Source organism: Chiloscyllium plagiosum, unplaced genomic scaffold (assembly GCF_037043375.1).
Source record: "Chiloscyllium plagiosum isolate Xiang-an unplaced genomic scaffold, Cpla_swu_hap1 HiC_scaffold_17, whole genome shotgun sequence".
Taxonomy (NCBI): domain Eukaryota; kingdom Metazoa; phylum Chordata; class Chondrichthyes; order Orectolobiformes; family Hemiscylliidae; genus Chiloscyllium; species Chiloscyllium plagiosum.
Window position 1 is genome coordinate 39906949 of NW_028270155.1, and position 19206 is coordinate 39926154.

Below are 19206 nucleotides of genomic sequence, written 5' to 3' on the forward strand. Positions count from 1 at the left end.
AGATGGGGACCATTTCTTGGGAATTTGGGATGGTTGTAATTGCGATCACTGAGACTTGATTGAGAGAGGGACAGAATTGGCAACACAAGTTTCCAGGATGCAACATCTTCAGGCAAAGCAAGGAAAAATGTAAAAGACAAGAGGGTATTGCAAAACCAGCTATGATTTAATCTAGGGTAGTACAGTGGCTCAATGGTTAGCACAGCTGCTTCACAGTGCCAGGGACCCAGATTTGATTCCACCCTTGGACAATTGTCTGTGTGGAGTTTGCACATTCTCTCTGTCTCTGCATGGGTTTCCTCCTGGTGCTTCAGTTTCCTCCCATAGACCAAAGGTGTGGAGGTTAGGTTAATTGGCCATGGGAAATGCAGGGTTACAAGGATGGGATAGGGGGTGGTCTGCATGGGATGCTTTTTGGAGAGTCAGTGGGGACTCGATGGGCTGAATATCTTGCTTCTGCACTGTAAGGATTCTATGAGTGGCCAAATAGCATAGAAGGGCAAAATAGCTTACTCCTGTTCCTACATTCCTAACATTGGTTAGGGAATCAATTACAGCAGTAAAGAGGGATGACATCTTAGAAGGTTCCTCAAATGAAGTCGTTTGGGTAGAACTTATAAACCAAAACAAGGAGCAATCACATCGCTGCTATAGGCCCTCTAATAATTAGGGAGAAATAATAGGGTAGATACACAGGCAAATATCAAAGAAATGTAAATGTAATAAGGTAATGATAGTATGGGATTTCAATTTTCCCAACATTAACTGGAGTATTCATAGTGCGAAATGTTTGGATGGAGTGGATTTCTTAAAATTTTGCCAGGAGAATTTTTTTAAGCTAGTTTGTAAAGGGTCCTACAAGAAAGCGGGTAGTCTTGGGCTAATTTTAGGTAATGAAGATGGGCAAATTGCTGACATAGTAGTGAAGGAGCTTTTTGCACACAGTGATTATAACTCAACAGATGGACAGGATTGAATAAAGAGAAAAAGGGAGGCTATTGGCATATACTAAGACCTCCAAATAGCAAAAGCCCCAAAGGAGTCCAGAATGTGCAAGGGGAAGCTTAAAAGGAAGTTAGGAGAGTAAAAAGGAAGCAAGAAAGAATAATGGCAGGTAAAGTAAAGGAAAATCCTAAGTTATTTTATAAGTGCATTAAGGATGAAAGGATAACTTGGAATAAGGGCCCATTAAAGATAGCAGTGGTAATTTGTGTATGGAGCCAGAGGGCATAGGCTGAGTTCAAAATGAATATTTTGGGTCAGTTTTCACGAGTGAAAGGGATGATGTGGGTACAGTAATCAGGGAGTACAACTGTGATTTCAGTAAAGATGTTGGCATAGTCAGAGAGGAGGTTCTGAGTCTAGCAAGCTCAAGAATAGATAGGTCTCCAGGGTCAGATGAAATGTAACTCAGGCTGTTGATTGAGGTGAAAGAAAATAGCATGGGTGCTGGCAATAATTTTCAATACCTCTCTCACCACAGGAGAGGTGCCATAGGACTGGAGGACAGCCTTTGTGGTACTGTTATTCAAGAAGGGAGCAAGGAATAAATAAGGAAACTACAAGCCAGTCAGCCTAATCTCAGTGGTGTGGAAAATATTGGAAGTAATCCCAAGGGACAGAATTTTTTTCTAGTTGGGTTCTACAGGCTCCTCAAGTGAAGCCATTTGGGTAGGACTTATGAAGAAATTTTAAAATATTGTTCTGTACTACGGTCTAAATGAACAAATAAAGCTGTTCTAAAGGATAGCAAGGAGGCATTGTTCAATGATTTGGTCTGCTTTTTTACTTGCAACAGTTAATGGAATCATTTCATACTGCTCACAATAAGTCATAATAAATCTATACTTTGATTGTAGTTCACTGTTTCTGAAAAACATAGCGTACTATGTTGCTCAGCAACTGGAACATTCTGAATGAAAACATATTTTTAACAGAGTGCTTTTATCTGAAAGTCACCTTTGCAAGGATACTAAGTGATTCCAAGTTGGACCTTATGTTTGAATGGTTCTTAAATGACATAGTCTTACCTAAAATAACCTGTAGCCCACAGAACACTACAATATTTTCAGCAAAACACATTTCTCTGGTTATATGTAAAGGGACCGCCAATGATATCAACGCTGCAGAAGCAGATTTACATATATAGCTGACAGAAAGGTAAAAAGGCCATCATAGAAATGACAGCACTCTGATGTTGATGAAAACTCAACTGGAGCTACATAAATCTTGAAATTATGTTCTGCGAGACTATTGTAAGAGCAGTTAAAACATTTATATTAAGTTCCTTTGTTCACAATTCAGCAGAGATGAAATATTTTAATCTTATTTTAAACAAACAAATGGAATCCCATTAAGTAGCAGCTTGGGAACTTAAAATGAACATGTTCAACATTCATAAATTAAGCTTTGTGCAGTTTAATTTCAAGGCCTGCATTTTAGGCTGCATAGGAGGAGTGCCCATTATTAACTGTATGATAATGCAATGATGCTGTTTACATGAACCTATCACTGTGTGATGCATTATCAAGTGAACAATCTGTAAATAGGATCAGCTTGCTGTTTAATGCAGCTGGGTCCACAATACACCAGTGTGAAACATTGGGATTGCGGTGTTATTGCCTGCACTAGTGCCACACAGTTCATGGCAGTTACAATGCACCTTTGGGACTGGATTTCAGCAGATGTCAGCATAATACCAGTCCCAAAGCGTAGGATATGTGAGGTGTTATTAGTTAATTGTCATTTGTCTCATGAGGCAAATCCTAAGCATTAAAAGTCCGTACTACCAAACTAAAGATACTTTAATATACAGTGCATGTTGCTGATTACAGGCATAGAGTAGTGCACTGATAAAAAAAAGTGGGTGGAGGGGGCTCTGAGGATCAGGTGGTATTAGTGATGCATCCTTATATGATTTTAGCCAGCAGCTACCATTTGAATGTAAGAATGGCGAGTAGATTCTCTCCATTTTTCCAATCAAATTGGAGCTCCTTTGCATCCAGCGAAGCTTGACTGTTGTGCTGGCAACAGCTAAAGCAAACTGGGGAATGGTTCATGGAAGTTACGGGTCTCCATTTGTACATCACTCTCCAGGGATCCATCCCAGCAATGTATAAGTGTCCTAAGATGACAGGTCAACTTCTTCTCCTCACCTTTAAAGGACAAGCCATTAACACATTCGGTGGCTTTTGTTATGTGACACTGGGTCAGTAACGGGTGAATAATGAGTCATGCTTGCAGACAGGAGGTTGTAAGGTCATCTTTAGATCACTGGAGTGCACTGTAGTGGCATAAAAATATTTATAAAGGAAACTGCAGGAATTTAGAAGTTTAGTGGCACAGAATGGCTGGAATCTACTTTGCTTTTAAAATAAAATTAATTTTATCAGATTTATTCTTAAGTGGAAATCCCTGTAACTTTATTCCCTTATGGTTGTGGTTTCCAAATATATGAATCTTTCAAGTCGCTGATGGTAATATAATCAGGTTATAAATGGCATTTTTATTTGGAATACTCCTAGCCCTTGGAGAGCCAGACTCCCTGTGGATTTCACATATAATCTAATAATATACACTACTTCAATTGGGCAATTATAATCTTTTTAGGAATAGGAAAAACAATGGCTCCTGATAATTTCTTGAAAGAACATTCGGGCAAAGGGGCAAACTGTTGTTTAGTCCCAATTTATTTGTAATGATTTGCATGATATCATGTAATCCAATGGGATGAACAAATGTTGCTTAGATTCAGCGGCACATATCAAGGAAATGATTTTGTGACTTTGTATCGACTGGTGCTGTGTTTATACTGGGACCAGGACCCAATGGAGTAATCTGAGCTCACAGCTCATATTTGTTTAATGTATTATGTTCTTTCTGTTTGAACTGTTTCCATAGAATGGCATGCTTTTCTAGGCACTTTTTACATTGATGTTAAGCTTGTGCAAAAGTGTACAGCCATAAATATCAGTATTCTTTATGGGTTACATCAGGAAAATTGTCCACAATGTTTAAAGGCTAGAAAGCTGTGACTACCAAGAAGATTGATTCAACAGCGAGCCAACCTACAAAATGTACTAATTTGAATCAAAACCAGCAGGACACTCAACCCTAAGTTGGTTCTGTTCTAATGAAAGATGCCTACCTGAAATGTCAACTCCCCTGCTTCTCTGATGCTGCATGACCTGCTGTGCTTTTTCCAGCTCCACTTTGTTTAGAACTGGCATTGACTGACATGTAGCTGCCTTACTTACATTGGCAAGTAGACATTAGATATTAAACAAAAGAAAACCATAGAACCACAGATGCTGGAAATCTAAAACAAAAAAAAATTCTGGAGAAATTCAACAGATCTGGCAGTATTTGTACAGAGAAAGTAGAGTTAATATTATTCCAGCAATTTCTGCTTTTAGTTCAGACATTAAATATTATTCTGCACCAAGTTTGGGTAAACTGGTAATAATTGAATAGAATAGCAGTTCAGATACAAGTTCTTCTAGTCATGTAAATTTATGCAAGAATTTGTAAGAAAGATCTATAATCCTAGTAGATTTTGTCCCAAATGCACTGATTGATCAATTTAAGGGGCATGTCAGTTGTTGGATTTATTTGGTGGGAGCACATTGAGTGCATGAAAGGCTGGATCACATAATAGCAAGGCAGCATCGGGAGAAGTAAAAAAAACGTTAGCAGAAAGTAAGGGCGTGCAGCAACACAGTTACTGAGGCAGACTTTTCCCATAAGAGATAGGATGGGATTTGATGGGAGGGATGAGATGCTTAGAAGGAAGGAAGGAATGAGATGAGAGGGTTCAATAAGATTATGGAATGGTTCAATAGGATTATGAAAATGGCAGGGTCGATTCTTTTTTTATAACCTATTTTTTAGAAACTAATTTGTGCTCAAATTAATATTTCACTGGACTTGAATGAAAGAGTTTTAGTAAAGCTTTCAGATAAAATGAAAAGAATTAGCAGTGATTCTATCGAGGAATAAGATGACACTGGTCCATAGCCTTCAGGGTTTCCACTGTTCAACTCCAATGGGTATGACACTGCACAAGTTTAAATGCAAGGAAGGAGGAGTTATAATGTTGCTATAAGACTTGAATCCTAAACAATGATGTTGTCACGAAAGATGATTGATAGTTAAGAATGTGTTACCTTGGTAGATACTGAAGTTAGAACAGGCAGATTTTAATTCTGAGGAAGGGTCATCGGACCCAAAACATTTAACTCTTGATTTCTCTGCACAGATGTTGCCAGACCTACTGAGTTTTTGTTTTTGTTTTAGATTTCAAGGAACTAGTGTTTATCAACATAAGCCTATTTTTCAACATAGGAAAAATACAATTCCCAATTAAACTTTCATATTCTATAGCTATAAAAAAAAATCACCCAGATACTTGACAAAATTTGTATTTATATTCCCTGGTCTGTTTTGTTTAATACACATATAAAACTCTACATAGAACATTTTGTACAATGACTTCCTTTGATTCTGTTAAAGTAGATGGTGAAAAAATGTTACTAAAATATTCCTGTTTCAACAAAAGCTAATTTGACTGCAAATGTTTTGTGTGGCTCTGCCTGGTGTTTTGCTAAAATATACTGTATTGGTAGTTAAAAATATGAGCCCTTTGTATAAGGAAGTTGGGGGGAGGGGGGATATGCATTTTTAATAAGTTAAAATCTCAGTATGAATTTGTGAGTCTGGGTGCTAAAGTGATAAGGTAGATCCAGTCCTGAAAGAGTTAAATGTGCAACTCTATGAGACAGATATATATTTGCAAAGCAACAACAAATTCTATTCAATGGAAAACAGAATTCTAGTGCAACAGATGGCCACCAGCAAATGCTGGTCACTTGGTTCAAATTGCCAAAGAACACTTGGGTTGCTGAAATTGCCAATAAGGCCTTTGGTTAACAGATAGTGCAAAAGAAGCAAAAACAGTAGCGCATACTGCATTGGTTTGAGTTTCATCATTGGTTTACTGCTGTTAGAAAACTCACCAGCAGCAATTGTTTGCCAGCCAAAATCGGGAAAGAAACTCAACCCTCACAAAAACATCTCCAAGATTGACATAACGGTGAAGGAAAGAAGCTCCCTAGAAATGATAGCTAAAATTCAACTAATTGGCTTGCATCTTCGCAACACTCTTATGTTACAGAATCTCAAAATATTTTGACAATTGCTAAATGTATTTTTTTTCAAGTTCCAGATATTAATTTGGAGTGATCAATCTCCTAACGAGAAATGGTTAAAAGTCACATTAGAAGCCAGAAAGTTTTTTTTAAAATGAGTTTTCAGAATAAGATCACGGCCAAAATGATTGTTGTTAATTACTGGGATGAGTAATTGCGATTTAAAAAAATGATCGCAGCTGTGTTCCAGAATTCAGCCTCAGGACTTTTTCTTTTATCAAAGATGTATGTGTAAGTTGGCAATGACAAATACGAATACTTGCCCAGGATGTTTTTGTTATCCAAGGTTCTGCATTAAATTTGTAATCTGGGTATTCATAAGAAGTATTTACCCACAGTTATCTAACCTTTTCTAAAAAAAATACAAAACTTTCTGTGAATGCAATATCACATAACTCTCTTTAGGCACATTAAATCTGATGGGAAACAAACTCATTTTCTACATATTCAGCCACATGCATCACCCACTCAACCGTTAACATTACAACTGCAGGAAGGAAAATGTATTTACCTCAGGTTTGGAACATGTAATGAAGACTTGACATTTGATTAGTGAGACATGGGGATTTTAATCACCATTGTCATATGCATGGGATTTGAGATTTTACATTACTGTTCTCAGTGATCCTAGAACTGACAATACTCCCAGTCAAATATCTATCACACATACTGGACATTTAGTCTGTGTATTCATAAACAATCTTGCTGTCAATAAAAATTCCAAGACAAAATGCACAGGACATGTTTTAAATTAAGCTACACAAATACAATGACATATTTTCTTTAAAAATATGTGGACCTTAATTTGCACAACCAATTTATCCACTTGGATCATGTGGCAACCCATTGGGATCCCCTTTTCCAAGTGACTACTGAACAGAATGCTTGAATGAAGCTCAGCAAAAAGTTGAGGGTGAACAACTTCTCTTCCAATCAGTACTCGTTTTTCCAACCTTCATGACTCGACATTGATTTGAATAAATTGTTTTCCCTCAACATTACATGAAAGAAATACATTCAAGTGGAAGTCACAGAACCTAGGCTTTCTCTTCAGAGCATTGGATGGGTAATTTGAAATGGTTGAAGTATTGCTATATTTTGGATATTGATTGTGTTGCTGCTCTATTCAAGGGGTAAAAGTAACATTTATTATTGGGAGTATATAATATCCTCAGCTAAATCTCCTTTTGTTGTGAAAGTTTTTTTGCAGTAACTCTGAAGAAGCTTCTTCACTGCTGAGATGAATGTGGACAGATCTTTTCTTTTGTATGTTCTACAATGAAAAACAGATGCTTGCTGATTTAGGGTGTGCAGGTGGTGACAGAAACTCCATCGGTGCTCTGTGCATGCTGTTAGACAATGAACAGCTGTTTCCCTGTTCTAGTATCAGGTCCAAGTGTAAGTCAGTGTTCTAGTACAAGTTCCCTGCCACAGAACGGTAAGATATCAAATAGAGGAGTTAAGTATCATTGCTTTTATATCAGGCAGCATCTCTTCTTCATTTTTAAAATCAATTTTCCTAAACTTTAAATAGCTCACTGTACAGATCTGTGCCAGATGAATTGCCGTAAGTTCTATAGAACCTTTACAAGAAAAATGAAATTCTAAGACAGGATGCAATTGTTTATTCTGCATTGTATTCTGATATACTCATGTAAAAGGGTAGAAGGTGTGGAATTCAAGTTTAAGAACAGAGACACTGCAATTCAAGAGCAACAACGTACAGGTACAGGACCCTCGTGACTCAGGACTGAATTTTAATCGTGACTTAGTTATTAAATGGGCTTCTCCGAAGAAAAACTGTCCTTATTGATAAGGTTATTTTGTAAAAGGTGCAAAATGTGGAAATAATGAATTTACTTTTGTGTGCTTTCAGGATTTATGGAACAATCTTCAGACAAAACCATCTAGATCGAAGATGAGAGGTGAAGGGAAGCAATGGGATGGAGGGAAATAAAATCAAAGGTGTAAAATCCTATGAGAATCTTCTTGTCTGTTAGTAATATCTGTACGACATATACCTGCCATTATAAATATTATTTGTAATCTGAAGATTGGGCCGTCAGACTGCATCTTCAGTACCAGGGGGTTCAGTTTTAATCAGTGCTCAGCTGCATTAACTTGGCACAACTTATTTTGATTTAATGGAATATATCAACTTCTTTTTACAAAGTGAACCTTTTGCCGCCCCTCAACCCACGTATGTTCGAATGAGGGGAAGCAGCCAAGTCTGATCCAAGCTTGATCCACTTGGGTATGACAGTTTAAATGTGCCACAGAATTTATTACGCCAAGAGAAAAAGTCTAAAAATATCGCTTACAGAACTTCTGTTAGTACAGATTTGATTCTGTTTCTATTTAAAATATCAGCTGAAATTCCATTGTGAAGTACAACATTTAATTGTCAAAATCATTTTCAGTTTTTATGTATCTGTGATTACTGCTGTAAATCAAATCATTGCAACTAAAAATGTAAAACAGAAAGTTGGGCCTTCTCTTATGAGCAAATTCAGAGTTTTCCACAAAGGTTCAACTTAAAAACTGAGCTTTGATTAAAAACTGTTTTCCAGTTTGTCCATTTTGTCCACACCAGCCACAGCTTTCAGAACAGTTATTGATGTATTTGTCATCTCCAGCGTTGACTATTTTAATGACCTCCTGGTTAACCTCCTAACCTCCATACCTTTGGTCCTTAAAACCCATCCTATACCAGGTACCCATTATCCATGATGCATTTGAGTGCTGGGTTACACAGTGGGGTTTATGGTCTGCATGCTGTTATCCATCCATTTATCACGTCCAGTACAGAATATTCCAATTAACTCCTGATTAACCTCCTATCTTTCATCCTTCACCCACACTGTTCATTGTACTCTATCTTGCGCCAGGTTCCCCTTAAATATCAACTTCGTGCATGCTGTTCTATATTGGCTCATAGTCCCCAGTTGCATCAAATTTAACATTCTCATTCCTCTGCTCAAGCTATTCACGGTCTCACTCTCTCCCCATCTTTGTAAACTGCTCCAAACTGACAACCATCCAAGTAATCTGCATTCCTCCATCCCTAGCCTCTCGTACTCACCCCAACTCCTACTCCTCCTACCAACACCAGCACTAGCCTATTACTTAAGATTTTGAATTCCTTCCATTAACCTCACATCTTCTCATTCTCTCTTTAAAATCTAGCTCTTTGTACAAGATTTTAACTATCTCTCCTAAAAGCTCCCTCTTTGGTTAATTCTTGTCTGACTGTATCTCTGGAAAGCATCTTAGGACAACTTTTCATTAATTGAGCTATCTAAGAGCTGGTTGTTAGTGTTGTTTTTATCAATTAATAGGAGAAAGTGAGGACTGCAGATGCTGGAGATCAGAGCTGAAAAATGTGTTGCTGGAAAAGTGCAGCAGGTCAGGCAGCATCCAAGGAGCAGAAGAATCGACGTTTCGGGCATGAACCCTTCTTCAGGAATGCCTTCCTGAAGAAGGGCTCATGCCCAAAACGTCAATTCTCCTGCTCCTTGGATGCTGCCTGACCTGCTGTGCTTTATCAATTAATAACTTGGACAACTTGGGAAATATATTTTTTAAAATCTTTTCCTCACAGCATTGATGGCAGACCGATTGTCCTGAGCAGTTTGCCAGTTACATAAATTTGAACCTGACACTTTCCAAGTTATAGAAAATGCATCTGATAATTCTTGCAAAAGAAAAAGAAGTTTTGAACTTGAAGCCAAAGGTACAAAATAGCATAAAACATTATGAAATTATACAGAAACTGATTGTAAGGCATTAAGTTATTGAAACATGGGACAATTGAATAGAAAATACTTCACTTACCTTTAATCTGAAGTGGCAGCTATATTCACATGGGCTATCTCAACATCAGCTAACAGCTAAAATGTACATAAAAGAAATCCTCCCTGTCATGCTGTGGCTCACGTAATAAAATGTATCATATTTCATTTCCACACAATCCTCATTTTGCACCAAGCTTTGTTTGCTTACAGCATGCACACGTGCATGCATATCTCCTCATATTTATATATGTAAGATCGTATGTATTTATTTTTAAAAAGTAAAGATGTCTTACCTTAGTAAATGAACTGCATACTTGTTTTAGGACTGTTTGGCTAGTTGGCAAACACCACAGAGTTTAATAGCTGAGCTTTGCACTGAAAGGTTGTTGAGAGGGGTGTTCCACTTCCCTATCATAAAAAGAAAAATACATAAAGATATGATGTAAAGTGAACTGCAACAAATTCTCCAAATCACAGCTATATTCAGAGGTCAAGGAAATTCAACTGAAAAGGTTAAAGATGAAATAAAATCTAGCAAGTGAGAATGAAAATCTATCCTGAAGCAAGGCCACTGGTGACGTGTTCTAGACAAGAAGCTAAATACTGCATAGCACTGGGATCTTTCATTTTCATCAAATCAATAAAAGCTTATATTTATCAGGATTCCAGGCAGCTGCCATTTCTGACAGCCTCCACTTTATTCCCCATTTCTCGTGTTAAATCAGGCTAAAGACTATAAAAGAAGTAACCTTCTATGCTACTTACACCTGAAGAAACAGTTCCATTAAGAGCTTTCTTTTTTTATATGGTAGAAATAGGGTCTGATATCATTATATTAGCTGGATCTGTTAAACCTCTTTGTTCTTCTACCCATGCTGCAACCTAATGCCACCCAAAAACTAGCAAGGGGATTTTTAGACAAAAGTGAAAGTACTTTTATTTTCCAGTCATACTCTAGTAAAAAGAAAAAGCTTGCTGCTAAAACAGTGGCCATTCTAATCATCTACACAACAATATTTGCTATCAGGCATTCTAAATAGATTATCAGCAGTCCATCTGTGTCATTATTGATTTATAAGGCTTTAAGCTGCTTTCGAATGGAAGCTTTCCCACTAAGGGGCTTCTTGTACAAATCAGAGCCACACTCGGATACAGCAGTCTTTGCTCAAGCTGCAAAAAGATTGTACTTGAAACACAGGCATGCAGACCACAAATTTAGATGCCATTTATTCCTATTCTTTTTCCAATGATATCAAAGTGATGCACAAGTCATCCACATCCAAGTTATTTACATAAATATGTTACTAGTGTATAAAACAGGCATCATTAACATATGAATACCATATGCAAATGATAAAGGCAGAGCAGATGTTAGTGCATGTAATTGACCTATATGTGAATTGCTTCTGAACTCCATACTGTATTAATACTCCACACAGTAACTAGATATAACCTAAAAAGTGCATCTTTGAAACACTACACTAGAAATGAACCTGACAGGGTCCCAAAGATGTTAAAACAAGGTCACTGTCACCACTGTATTTCGCTGTCATCTGCATTCTGTTTCTTATAGATGACATCATCATGTGGCTGTGTAAATCGATAACTTAATAGCATTTGGAAAATGCTGCAGTCTGGAGCAGGTTATAAAGAATGTCCCAGTTTTATTCCTTTTGTAGCCAAAATGTCATATGTCTTAAACTCAGGTCCTTGCATGAATGCACAGTGGAAAACAGATGCCATTTTTTTAACTCTCAGGCTTTATTTTTCACTTCTTCTCAGAATAACATTAAATTGTAGTAAATAGCCTTTTGTCAAGAGGCCAGGGACCACCCTGTATATGATAATGCATTAGTGACCAGCTTTCCAGCTCCTGAACAGAAACATTCACAGACTTAAGAGATAGATACGAAGCAGTATTGTGTACAGCCGGTGAACAAATGCAGCACATACTAATAGAAGCACACATAATAAATGATTGTGTTGGGGTCTAACAAGGAAATAATAGGCAGTCCGTCTGTGAAAGGATCAGCTTTTATAGATGTGATACAAAACAAAATTACACTATGTGTTACCATTGTATTTTTCACATAAATAAAAATCCTTGCATTTAAACTTATTTTCTCATGTCAGAATGTCTAAATTCTTGGATAAATCATGTTAGGTTCTATGATACTCACTATTCAGAGCATGATTTGCCACAGTATTCACAGGCTTTAAGACCTTTTACTTTAAATGAATTGAGGAGCTGGCCAATCTATAGACATGGTTTTAAACCAACAACCCTGCCTACCCTCCCACTGCTTCCTTTTCTTCTTAGTAATTCTAGCATCTTCCTCACCTGCATTCTAAAATTAACAAGATCGATTGCAGTCATGGATTAGAATTCGAGGTAGAAATCTATTAAAGTATTAATGCTCCTAGTTTGGTAAGCTTCACATATTTCAAAGTGCAATCCATTCTGTTTTACCCATGACCAATAAATCAACAAACACTCAGAAAATTAAAATGCGAAGTATATCTGGCTTAAACAAGTTTTCCATGTTTCTCCAGTGATGTTTGTTTCTCTGGTTTTGTTATTCATTCAATCTGTATTGATTAAAGCCATATTGTGCTGTAATATCCTTCAGGAATGCAACTAACATCTTCTGTAACTTCATCTGCTGTCTGTTTTCAACAGTAAAAGCCACAATGCTGTCCAGTAACTACAATATTAGCTCCTTGGGCTGTCAACCAAGAAATCCCAGCTTGAATCCTAGTATCAAGCAATACATTTGAGGAGTGGTATGATCTAGATTCACTTTTCCACAATTTTTGAAGGGTGAGTTAGATCCATCACAGCATTTCTAAAGAAGAAAGGGCAACTTGACCTGTGATCTTTTTCTGTGTGGATCAAATGTGGATTACGACCATACAGAGCTAGCACCTATCTGTGTAATTATTCAGGAACTATGACATTTCACCAAGCTACCCTTGCCAATGTTAAAGGTAACAGAGAATGGATGAAAACGGGAAAAAAAGTATAAACTAAAATGCATAAAATAAAGCCACTGTAGTTTGTAAAAACCAAAAACAGCTTAGAACAAAAAACTATATTTCAAGCACAAATGGATAAATATTTATGATAAGCCAATTTGTTCATATTATGGTATATCTATGAAAAATGCAGAATGGGGACTCATTCAATTTGCAAGCCCTATTCTCCCAGGCACCAAATTGATTTTGCTTGCCTTGTCTTTTTTTAAGAACAGACAGGCTGCCAGCAATCTTCACATGTTTTGTTTGCAGCTTGCTTAATGGCTAAGAGTATTGTATGTTACTAATATCAATAAATCATAATCTGCATCCCTTATAAGGTAAGGTGCACCTTGGCTGTAACCAACTATGACTAAAGAATTATTAAAATGGCAAGCAAAGGAGAACCACATATGCTAAAATAGGCGAGCAAGACCAGGGATGAAGGGATTGCTTACATTCTAGCCCTACTGCAGAGGACACAAATGAAGAGTTCAGACTGCAGAAGAAGATTGATGCTTATATTTTAGGATGTTTTAAGTACACTAGACTGTCAGTGCATTTTGCCTTGCACTCATTGGCAAAGAGTATGGGGCCATCAAGTTCAAACCTTGTACACAGCTTTGTTGGTGTACAGTCATCAAGAAACCAGTAGTCAGCTCTACGAATACTGCAGCACAGCCCAGAGTGATGGAATCTCTGGTGGCACCCCTGACAGTTTCAATGAGAACTCAGATCTCTGTCAACTGATATAATCACATCACTCCTGCGCTCTGTACTTAAAGAGTGCTGAGAGATTTGAGAGTCAGACACATAAGCATGCTAGTCCTGCCCCAAGAGAAGCAATCCCTGAACAAAGTGGTTCTAGGAATCCAACTGGCCCAAAATGCCTGGCTCCTACTAAGACCCAGCTGTCTACAAATTGGCTTTCTATGAATAGGGTTCCTTGGGGTCACTGTCAGGACCATTGCAAATGACTTCACTACAAATTCAGTAACTCTCAAGCAGAAGGCACTGGAAACCATCTCAGAGAAACCAACAAAAATAGAAGCCAGGATGGCAATGGTTATTTTATAGCTCTCAATTATTAAATATTTAGAATCCAGCCTGAAAATGATAGGTCGTGCCTGATGAAGCTGATTGAATTTTTGAAGAACATATAATATACAGCAGTACAATACAGGAACAGGCTCTTTGGCCCACCATATCTGTACCAACCATGATGCAATTCTAAATAATTCCCGTCTGCCTGACTATGGTTCGCATCTTTCTATTCCTTGCTTGTTCATGTGTCTCTCTAAATGCCTCTTGATATTTCATCTGCTAAAAGTTACTGAAGTAGTTGAAAGGAGAATGTCTACGAGTGTCTTTTTTATATACAGTTTCAGAAGGCATTTGAAAAATCACGCATAAGAGACTGTTAGCCAAAGTTAAAGCCCATGGAAATAAAGACAACTTATTGACTGGTGGGGAAAGTGGCTAAGGACCAGAACATAAGGCAGAACATAGGGATAATGGACATGATGAGGCTTTACGGTTCTCTAAGGATCCGTGTTACAATTATTCACCATATGTATTATCAATTTAGATGATAGAATAGAAAGTTACATATCCAAGTTTGCATAAAACAGGAGAAAAGGCATCATTGTAACCACTGTAGATGGAAGTATAAAACACAGGGATATTGGAACAAACCTCTGCAGAATGGCAATCGTGTCACATTGTAAATCTGCATCTATCTTTTTACCCATTAATGTAGCTCCACATTTCTGACTAGGCTTTCGAAACTTGGCCTCTTCAGAAATGTGGAGTGGTCTTCCATCCGGGCCCTTTATAACATAAAGGTGGTGGCAGGGCGAAGCACGTCAAGCCCCATATAATATGAAAATATACTGTATTCTATTAAGTCCTCATTCATGAACACACTGAAGAGTTTTGGGCAGTATAAATAGCTTTTCAACGTGTTAGTGAATGAGTATGCATGAGGAAGTGAGTAGAGTGGCAGGGGCGATAGAGTGCCAGTTAAGAAGAGTGATAGGGTGTAATCATGGACAGGGTTACAGGGTGTTCGGGAAGGTAGGTTGCCAGCTGAATACAGTGGCAGGATAGTGAAGTCAAGGTGGAGTCAATGGTTTAGCAGGGCAGTTGGAGGATCAGACATCAGAGGGTCAGGAGAGAGTTGAAGGGTCAGGAGCAGGGAAAGCCAGATCAGAAGGGACATCAAACGAGAGTTGGGGAAAGTCACAGTGTCAGCAGGGAGTCAGGGAATCAGTGGAGAGTGGAGTCAGATTGGACAGTTATGTTGTCACTGAGAGAAAATGAGGACTGCAGATGCTGGAGATCAGAGTTGAAAAGTGTGGTGCTGCAAAAGCACAGCCAGTCAGGCAACATCCAAGGAACAGGATAATCAACATGTCAGCCATAAGCTCTTCATCAAGATTCATGATGCCCGAAACGTCGACTCTCCTGCTCCTCGGATGCTGTTTGAACTGCTGTGCTTTTCCAGTGCCACACTTTTCAACGGTCACGTAGTTTGCCAGGAATTAGACATAAGTTTGATTGTCTAACATTTCCTATTCAACTATCCACAGGATTCATGATGAAACATTGATTTTCCTGCTCCTCGGATGCTGCCTGACCTGCTGTACTTCTCCAGCACCACTCTAATCTCCAGCATCTGCAGTACCCACTTTTGCCAACTATCCAGATAAGTCAGATCTGTCCCATCTCAGATCTAAACCAAATTCAGAGAGATTTTATGCATGGTGCCAGGAAATTGGAGAATTGTCCATTAGTAGTGTAAGCTTCCCAGTTAATTCCAGCAGAATCAGTGTGTCAGGTACCAACACTTAATTTTAGTACTGACTACCTAGATACAGAACAGTCTCGCTGCTGATATATTAAGTGAATGGGTAAAATGATATCAAATGAATTTCAACATCAAATTTGTGGTCATCCATTTTGCACCTAAAAAGGTAGAATAGGCTACTACCCACATTGCAAATACCTAAACAAATGGATGTTTCAAGAAGGAACAAATTACTGTTCAATACATGATGGAATCTGTATTGAAAACAACAAATGCTGAAGTTCACAGCAATTCAGACAGCATCCTTGAACAGAGAATAAGCTAACTTGGAAAACTACGTACCTAGCTCATTAGAAAGCCATAATCAATAAGCTATGGGAATATGGATTTTTATTTCCAGATGTTTAGATTATGTATGGGTAGAAGTCATACTTCAGCAATTCAAAACCCCAGTAAGAGCATACTGGTGAGCAGTTCTGGGCCACACATATTTGGAAAGATATATTGACATTGAAGGGAGTAGAGTAGATATACCAGAATGATACCTAGACTTTGAGGCTTAGTTCGTGAGGTGAAATTACACAAGTTATGGTTGTATTTCCTGGAATTTACATAGTTAAAGAGAGATAAGGTCAGGGTTTTAAAAATAGATAAACTTGGAGAGTCTAGAAACCCAGGAACATAGACAAAAAATTAGAGCAATGCCATTCAGAAGTGAAACTCAGAGATAGTTCTACATGGAAAGGATAATAAAAGTTTACTTCAAAAATGACAATGGATTCAAGATCAACTATCAACTTTGGATAGATTTTTTTAGTATGTAAAGGTATTAAGGGATATGGTGCGAAGTATGTATGGAGTTGGGTCACAGATCAGCCACTATCTTGCTGATAACTGAACAGGCTTGAGGGGCTAAGTGGCCATTCCAGTGCTCTTGTGAAGACTTGATGAAGCTTTTGATGTTTTAAATGTTTTTGCCAATTCCAGTTTCCTTTTCTTACTGCCACACTGTGGTGTAGAATACCTTCCTACATTTGTGAACTTTTTTTTTCTATCTATTCTGTGCAAAGTTACTGCTGTCTAAAGTAACCTAATTTATTTTGTGAATTGTCATAAACAAAGCTAATGTAATGAGATGACATGTCTGATTTACACAAGGTCCATTGCTCCAGCACAGTGGCTAGGAAAGTTTCTCAGCAGAGAACGGTCAAAATTTAATTCCTGGGATTTGTAAATAGTGCCTTGGCATTTTAGCAGACCTCGCAGAGATTATAATTATATCTCAATACTGAAATCACATGTAATGTTTATTCTATTAGCATGACATGGCTCTCATATCGGTACATCACATTCCTCCTTGAGCTCCATCTTGTATCTCAAGATTAGTATATAGCTGAAGTGAGATCTGAGACATAGCTGTCTAAACGATATTACATGAAATTAAATATTCCTATTTTTGAGCAGAATAGTCATTCTAAATATGAAGTAAAATCTTCAGTCTTTATCTTCAATCTATCTGTAACTCTTTGTATAATACTTGGGCACTAAAATGCAACAGCAATCAATACAAATAACATTGTATGATTGGACTATAATCATGAATAAAAAGAAAGTTTAAGGAAAATCATTTAAATCAGAAGCATGTTCATAACAAAAAGCTTTTACTGTTCTTGAATGAGTGAAGTAAAAGCTGCATCTCACTGTTTGTATGATATTCTCCTTCTGTTTTGTGGTGACTCTGGTGACTATATAATTAATTCATCTGTTATGCTGCAATTTTATGACTGATTCCAGATATATACAAATTAGCCTATTCGGCCAATATTATGAACTAGCCTGCATCTATATGGTCACCATAAAAGTTTTAATCAACACACCAGAAATCACACTTTGGCCACAGCTAATGATCCTAGTTAGTTTGTTCTTCCTCTTCTTGAGAAGTATATGGTGAACAGCTGACATATGCCTGTCAGCTGGACTTTCTGTGGTTGGGGAAGATTCCTCAATTTGTCTAACAATGGTGGATATTACAGCTATCATGGGTGCACCCAATGTGATTGAAATCATGTGGGGAAGTCCAGTGGAAGTGTCACTTTGACAAAAGTGATATGTCCACACATCCTTCCCCTCCTTCCGTCCCAAGAGGGATGTTAAAGGTGCCTCAATGGTTCTGTTCGAAGTTGGGGGGGTAGGTGTCACTGTGTAATAATTCTTCAAATAATCATTCCAGTATTTCCCAATCTGGACTCCTAGCTGAGATCCACGTGGACTCTAGTCAGCCATTACTGTTGATTGGATTAGTCATACCTCAACTATCCATCTGTTGGAAGTAACTGTGAGCTCAAGATGTGAGCTCTCCTTCAGTCAGGAGACTGACCCATCCTAATGATGATCATGTTTGGAATGGCACTAAAAGTTTGTGTGAAAGGCCAGGGTATTCATGTCCCAGCCTAGACTTTATTTCTGGTAAGCTCTTGTCAAATTTAAGGTGGGATTGCACTAAAGGAAGTCTGTTGAATTTTAAAAAGTTATTCTCAAAATGGTGGAAATATTTAGCTGGCTCATCAATATGAGGAAACATAAACTATCCATTTTCAACCAACGTTTAATTACAGCATCTGAAGGTTCTACATGTCATCTTTACTGAACATTAAGATAGCATCATTCATTCTCCAATATCAATCTCAATACTGCAGTATAACATATGACAGCAATAGACATGAACTTTTTTAAATTCACATGATAGTTCTTTAAATGAAGTATAAAACTGGAATATATCTTTGCTATAAATACAATTGCACTTGTTCTGAATTTCAAGTTGGAAGAAGTCCCCAAAATATGGTACTTGTGAATAAAGAAAATGGTTTAAATACATTTAAGCGGAAGCTAGGCAAGCAATGATGGGAGAAGGGAATGGATGATTACAATGCTAGATTAAAATGAGGGAATATGGAAGGAAGTTTGAGTGGAGCATATACACCAGACTGGTATTTCTGCTCAATGCAGCCAATGTAATTCTATGCAAGTATTGTTTACTCCACAGGCTCATGAGTATGTGTTACCAATCCTCTGTGCCATCTTCTAAAATGAGATTTTTGCAGGTACGCACATTCCTAATACTAACTTCAGAGATTTGGCCTCTTGCATCTTTCACTCTCTTAAGCTGGTTCCTTGCAGTACACTACCTAAAAAGAAATTATGATAAATGCTCTATGGTTTACCTGTAACAATTCAAAGTCATTTTTCATACTAAATAAATGGAAATTTGCAATAAGTTGAATTTGGCCATGTAAATAGCACAGCAAGGTCAACATTTAATGCATATGAATCATCAGGTGATTTATATAAGCAATTCTGGATTAAGAATAAACTAAATAACTTC

General features: G+C 37.6%; 1 protein-coding gene across 11 annotated transcripts in view; it reads right to left on the reverse strand.

Annotated features, from left to right (window-relative positions):
• znf536 (zinc finger protein 536) overlaps window positions 1–19206 on the reverse strand; it is a 587086-nt gene that overhangs the window by 373940 nt on the left and 193940 nt on the right. For all 11 annotated transcript variants that reach the window (XM_087995858.1, XM_043706851.2, XM_087995855.1 and 8 more), the window contains one exon: window positions 10294–10408. The gene's annotated coding sequence lies outside the window, so the exon portion shown is untranslated. The remainder of the gene's footprint in view (window positions 1–10293; window positions 10409–19206) is intronic.